The 5,995-nt window shown below is 40.8% G+C and overlaps 1 pseudogene; it reads left to right on the forward strand.

The window, feature by feature from the left end:
• The first annotated feature begins 4,448 nt into the window (after nucleotides 1-4,448).
• On the forward strand, nucleotides 4,449-4,698 carry LOC103124503 (barrier-to-autointegration factor-like; annotated as a pseudogene).
• Nucleotides 4,699-5,995: the final 1,297 nt, after the last annotated feature.

Raw genomic sequence — 5,995 nt, forward strand, 5'->3', positions numbered from 1 at the left:
CTCTGGCTTATCACCATAAGTGTGGGGGATTGAACCTGGGACTTTGGTACCTCAGGCATGAGAGTCTCTTTGCATAACCATTATGCTATCTATCCCCACCCTTTTTTTTACATTTCTATTAGTGATTTCATAATGTTTTACAAGATTATATGATTACAGAGGAATAGTTCCATACCGTACCCACCACTAAAGTAGAACTATAGATATTAACCCTTTCCTTCTTTCTTTCTTTTTTTCTCTTTTTCTTTCTTTCTTTCTTTCTTTCTTTCTTTCTTTCTTTCTTTCTTTCTTTCTTTCTTTCTTTCTTTCTTTCTTTCTTTACCAGAGCACTGCTCAGCTCTGATTTATGGTGCTGTAGGGGATTGAACCTAGGACTTTGGAGCCTCAGGCATGAGAGTCTGTTTGCATAACCATTATGCTATCTACCCCCACCCTACATTTTATTTCCAGTTGACTTGTTCTATAATAAGCTTTGGTGGACAAATGGAGGTATCACAACCCCAACTTGAAACTATTGTAGAAAGGTATAGCAATCAAACAGCATAATATTGCATCAAAACTAATATACAGGGACTTATGGGAGGCATGGCCATTGAAAAACAGGGACAAATCATCTTTTCTCCTAAAATATCAAACAAATACAAGAGACCGAACTAAAATCATAGTCTACAGTTGAGGGTTCTGCAACCTCAGGCGGGTGCCCAAGTACAGTTGGGGCAAAAAGGGGTGTGGGTTGAGGAACAGCAAAGTCGGGTCAGAGCTGCAGGCAGTGCTGACCTGCGTGCACCATTTTGGCGACCTCACTTTAAGTGCAGCAAGCAATGAAGGTTGTTCCAAGTTTCGAAAGAAAAGAGAAAGTGCCCCCACAGCTCTGGCCATCTAATCTTTGACAAAGGGGCCCAGACTATTAAATGGGGAAAGCAGAGTCTCTTCAACAAATGATGTTGGAAACAATGGGTTGAAACATGCAGAAGAATGAAACTGAACAACTGTATTTCACCAAATACAAAAGTAAATTCCAAGTGGATCAAGGACTTGGATGGTAGACCACAAACTATCAGATACTTAGAGGGAAGTATGGCCAGAACTCTTTTCCGCATAAATTTTAAAGACATCTTCAATGAAACGAATCCAATTACAAAGAAGACTAAGGCAAGTATAAACCTATGGGACTACATCAAATTAAAAAGCATCTGCACAGCAAAAGAAACCACTACCCAAACCAAGAGACCCCTCACAGAATGGGAGAAGATCTTTATATGCCATACATCAGACAAGAGGCTAATAACCAACATATATAAACAACACAACAAATAACCCCCTCCAAAAATGGGGGGAGGACATGGACAGAATATTCACCACAGAAGAGATCCAAAAGGCTGAGAAACACATGAAAAAATACTCCAAGTCTCTGATTGTCAGAGAAATGCAAATCAAGACAACAATGAGATACCACTTCACTCCTGTGAGAATGGCATACATCAGAAAAGGTAACAGCAGCAAATGCTGGAGAGGGTGTGGGGTCAAAGGAACCCTCCTACGCTGCTGGTGGGAATGTCAATTGGTTCAACCTCTGTGGAGAATAGTCTGGAGAACTCTCAGAAGGCTAGAAATGGACCTACCCTATGATCCTGCAATTCCTCTCCTGGGGATATATCCTAAGGAACCCAACACATCCATCCAAAAAAATCTGTGTACACATATGTTCTTGGCATCACCATTTGTAATAGCCAAAACCTGTAAGCAGATGAGTGGCTGAGCATGTTGTGTTATATATACACAATGGAATACTACTCAGCTGTAAAAAATGGTGACTTCACCGTTTTCAGCCGATTTTGGATGGACCTTGAAAAATTCATGTTAAGTGAAATAAGTCAGAAACAGAAGGATGAATATGGGATTATCTCACTCTCAGGCAGAAGTTGAAAAACAAGATCAGAAAAAAAAAAAAAAAAAACCCAAGTAGAACCTGAAATGGAATTGGCGTATCGCACCAAAGTAAAAGACTCTGGGGTGGGGTGGATGGGTGGGGAGAATACAGGTCCAAGAAGCATGACAGAAGACCTAGTGGGGGTAGTATTGTTATATGGGAAATTGGGGAATGTTATGCATGGACAAACTATTGTATTTACTGTTGAATGTAAAACATTAATTCCCCAATAAAGAAATAAAAAAAGAAAAAGAAAAGAGAAAGTGGCTTGAAACCTCTCAATCTTTGACTTGGGGTAGTTAGCCTTCAGGATTTAATGCAAGGATACAACATAAAATAGAGCATTTGTGACCACAAGACAGCACAAAGCAACCAACCCCGACACCCCATCCCATCCCTGCAGATCATACAGAGAAATCTAGAGATCACAACAGCACCACCTGCTGGCCATCAGTAACCAGCACAGAATAGCAGCAGCTGTGTTTCTTTACTCTCCCGACACAAGTCAACGCAGGCAAGTGTGATTAGTGGATTGAATGGTACTAAGAGAGAGGGACCTCAAAACACACCATCTACAATGGTTAAACCAAGAAGAAGCATTACAGAAATAAACAAGGACAGAAGTCCAGATAAAACCCCCCAAAAGAGTTTTGAGGACAAGATCCAAACACTAATTAAGCTATTAGTCACAGGAGTGAGGAAAGAGTTTGGAAATAATATCATTAGAAATGGGAAAATAGCAAATGAGACTTCAAAAGAAAACACTATTTGGAGGTAATTGGAGAGATGAAAGCTGAAATAGCTGAGCTAAGAGCACAACCAGCTGAACAAGCTAATACAGTATTGGAATAGGGTAACAAAAGAGCTGAACTACAGAAAACAACAGAGGGGAGAGAGACTAGAATAAATGAGGCAGAAAAAAGAACTAACAAGATTGAGGATGAATCAGGGAAAACTAAGAAAGAAGTAAGAGATCTTAAAATGAGATTAAGAGATACTGAAAATAACAACAGAGACATATGGGATGACTTCAAAAGAAGTAATATACACATTATTTAAAAATTTTTAAAGATAGGGATGGATGTGATCCAAGAGGTGGTTCAGTGGATAAAGCATTGGATTCTCAAGCATGAGGCCCAGAGTTCAATCCCCGGCAGCACATATACCAGAGTGATGTCTGGTTCTTTCTCTCTCTCCTATCTTTCTCATGAATAAATAAAATCTTTTAAAAAAATTTAAAAGATAGGGATGGACATTAATTAAGGCTTAAAGGATCAATCAAGAGGTCTTAATGATTATTAACATTTATCACCTAAGATCTAAATACATCAAACATCTACTGAAAGGGCTACAGCAATAAATTAACAGCAACACAGTAATAGTAGGAAATTTCAACACCCCTTGGATGTTAGACCAGAAACTATCAAATACTTAGAGGACAATATTGGCAGAACTCTTTTCCATCTAATTTTTTAAAATATTTATTTTATGTATTCCCTTTTGTTGCCCTTGTTGTGTCATTGTTGTAGTTATTATTGTTGTTGTTGTTGGATAGGACAGAGAGAAATGGAGAGAGGAGGGGAAGACAGAAAGGGGGAAAGATAGACACCTGCAGACCTGCTTCACCTATTGTGAAGCGACTCCCCTGCAGGTGGGGAACCAGGGGCTCGAAATGGGATCCTTGCGCTTTTCGTCACCTGCGTTTAACCACTGTCCATCTAAATTTTAAAGGCATCCTCAATGAAATGAATCTAACTTTAAAAAAAAAGTTGAATAATAAACACAAAGCAGAACTTGGACTGGGTCTGGTGTATTGCACCAAAGTAAGACTGTGAGGTGTGGAGGAGGGTTCAGGTCCTGGAACATGATGGCAGAGGAGACCTAGTAGGGGTTGTATTGTTATGTGGAAATGTTATGCATGTATAAACTATTGTATTTTACTGTTGACTTTAATCCATTAATCCCTCAATAAAGAAATTTAAAAAAACTTAAACACAGATTACTGGAATAGAACTGAAGACCCTGAAATAAATCCTCATATACACAAACAGTTAATTCCTGACAAAGAATTTAAGGGCAAAAATGGAGAAAGGAGGGAGTTGGGTGGTAGCGCAGCGGGTTAAGCACACATGACAGAAATCCCAAGGGCTTAAGGATTCCGGTTTGAGCCCCCAGCTCCCCATCTGCAAGGGGGTCAAGTGGTGAAGCAAGTGTGCAGGTGTCTATCTCTCCCCCTATCTGTCTTCCCTTCCTCTCTCCATTTCTCTCTGTCCTATCCAACAATAACGACGTCAGTAACCATAATAACTACAATAATAAAACAACAAAGGCAACGAAAAGGAATAAATGATTTTTTTAAAAATGGAAAAAGGAGATTTATTTTTAACAAATATTAGGAAAACAGGATAGTCATGTGCAAAAGAGTGAATTTGGCTAGCGGTCATGCTATTGGCAGGAGCAGCCTGCTAGCAGTAGGAGCCGTTAAGCGGAACAGAACTGCGGGTGAAACCTGACTGAAATGACAAGGTCCCAGAAGCACCGAGACTGGCAGAGCCCCTGGGGAAGAAGCCAGTGGGCAGCCTGGCCGGCATGGGTGAAGTCCTGGGCAAGAAGCTGGAGGAACAGGGCTCTGAAAAGGCCTATGTCGTCCCTGGCCATTTCCTGATGCTGAAGAAGAGCAAAGACCTCTTCCTGGAGCTGCTGAAGGTGCCAATGCCAGGCAGCCCTGGTTCGGGTGCCTCCACGAGTGCTATGATGCCTTCTTGTGACACTGCCTGGGGCCCCCCAGCCCCAGCCCAGAGCACTGCCGGGTGGGGACTCCTCCCCTGCCCCCACAAAGAAATTGATTGCTGTTGGCATCCTCACCTCCAATATACTCCCCAGGGTCTTTTGGGAGTTCTCTCCACTCACCGTTGCAACTTTTTGGGGATCCTTGATCACGCATGCATCTCCCCTTCCCCAGACATACACTGACACCTTCCCCTTTAGTCTGGTTTGTGGCCCCAGCTTTTTTTTTTTTTGGTAGAACCATCACTGTCCTTATAAGATTTTCTAACTCAGTAAAGTCAGGAAATAAAAAAAAAGAATGAATCTGAATCACTATCACACCATATGTAAAAATTAATCCAATGGATTGAAGAGTTGGATATTAGACATGAAACGGAAATCACATCTACAAGATATAAAAACATTGGTCGGGGGTAGATAGCATAATGGTTATGCAAAGAGACTCTGATGCCTGGGGCTCCGAAGTCCCAGGTTCAATCCCCCGCACCACCATAAGCCAGAGCTGAGCAGTGCTGTGGTGTTTCTCTCTGTGTCTTTCTCTGCATCTCTCTCACAAATAAAATAAATAAAATAATTTTAAAAAGAAATAACTTAAAAAAAACATTTATATGCATCTCAGATTGTCCAAGGCCGTCAATTACAGACTAACAAAATACTGGTGCTAAGGGAAAAAAAAAGGTTTATGTAGTCTGGGAGGTGGCACAGTGGATAAAGCATTGGACATTCAAGCATGACGTCCCGAGTTCAATCCCAGGCAGCACATGTACCAGAGTATTGTCTGGTTCTTTTTCTCTCTCCTCCTATCTTTCTCATTAGTAAATAAGTCTTTTTAAAAAATAGGGGAAAAAAGATTTATTGATTAAGAACCAATGTAAAACCAAGTAAGACCATGGTACCATGTGAAGGTGGAGGTTGTGCCCAGATTCTGCCTTCCTGGCCCGTCTGTCTCTCCCTATTCTATCTGTCTCTGGGTCCTGCCACGAGGACATGGCATATGATGACTTGACACATGGTGATAAGCCAGATTTTCCTTTGGTATTCAGTTAGGACATGCAGTCCAGCCCTCTGCTATTCAGATGCAGAAGTTGGCTTGTATTGGTTTTGTAAATGTCTGATTTCCTATACTTCAGTTTTCTTGATTATAATCTCTTGTCTAACAATTTCTTCTTCCTCAAAATGTAAAAATGCAAATTAAAGCCTTTCTCCCTAACATTTTTTTCTCTTTCTTTTGTACTGTGCTACAGAGCCATATAATGCATTGGAGAAAACATGATGGTG

Source organism: Erinaceus europaeus, chromosome 14, assembly GCF_950295315.1.
Source record: "Erinaceus europaeus chromosome 14, mEriEur2.1, whole genome shotgun sequence".
Classification (NCBI taxonomy): domain Eukaryota; kingdom Metazoa; phylum Chordata; class Mammalia; order Eulipotyphla; family Erinaceidae; genus Erinaceus; species Erinaceus europaeus.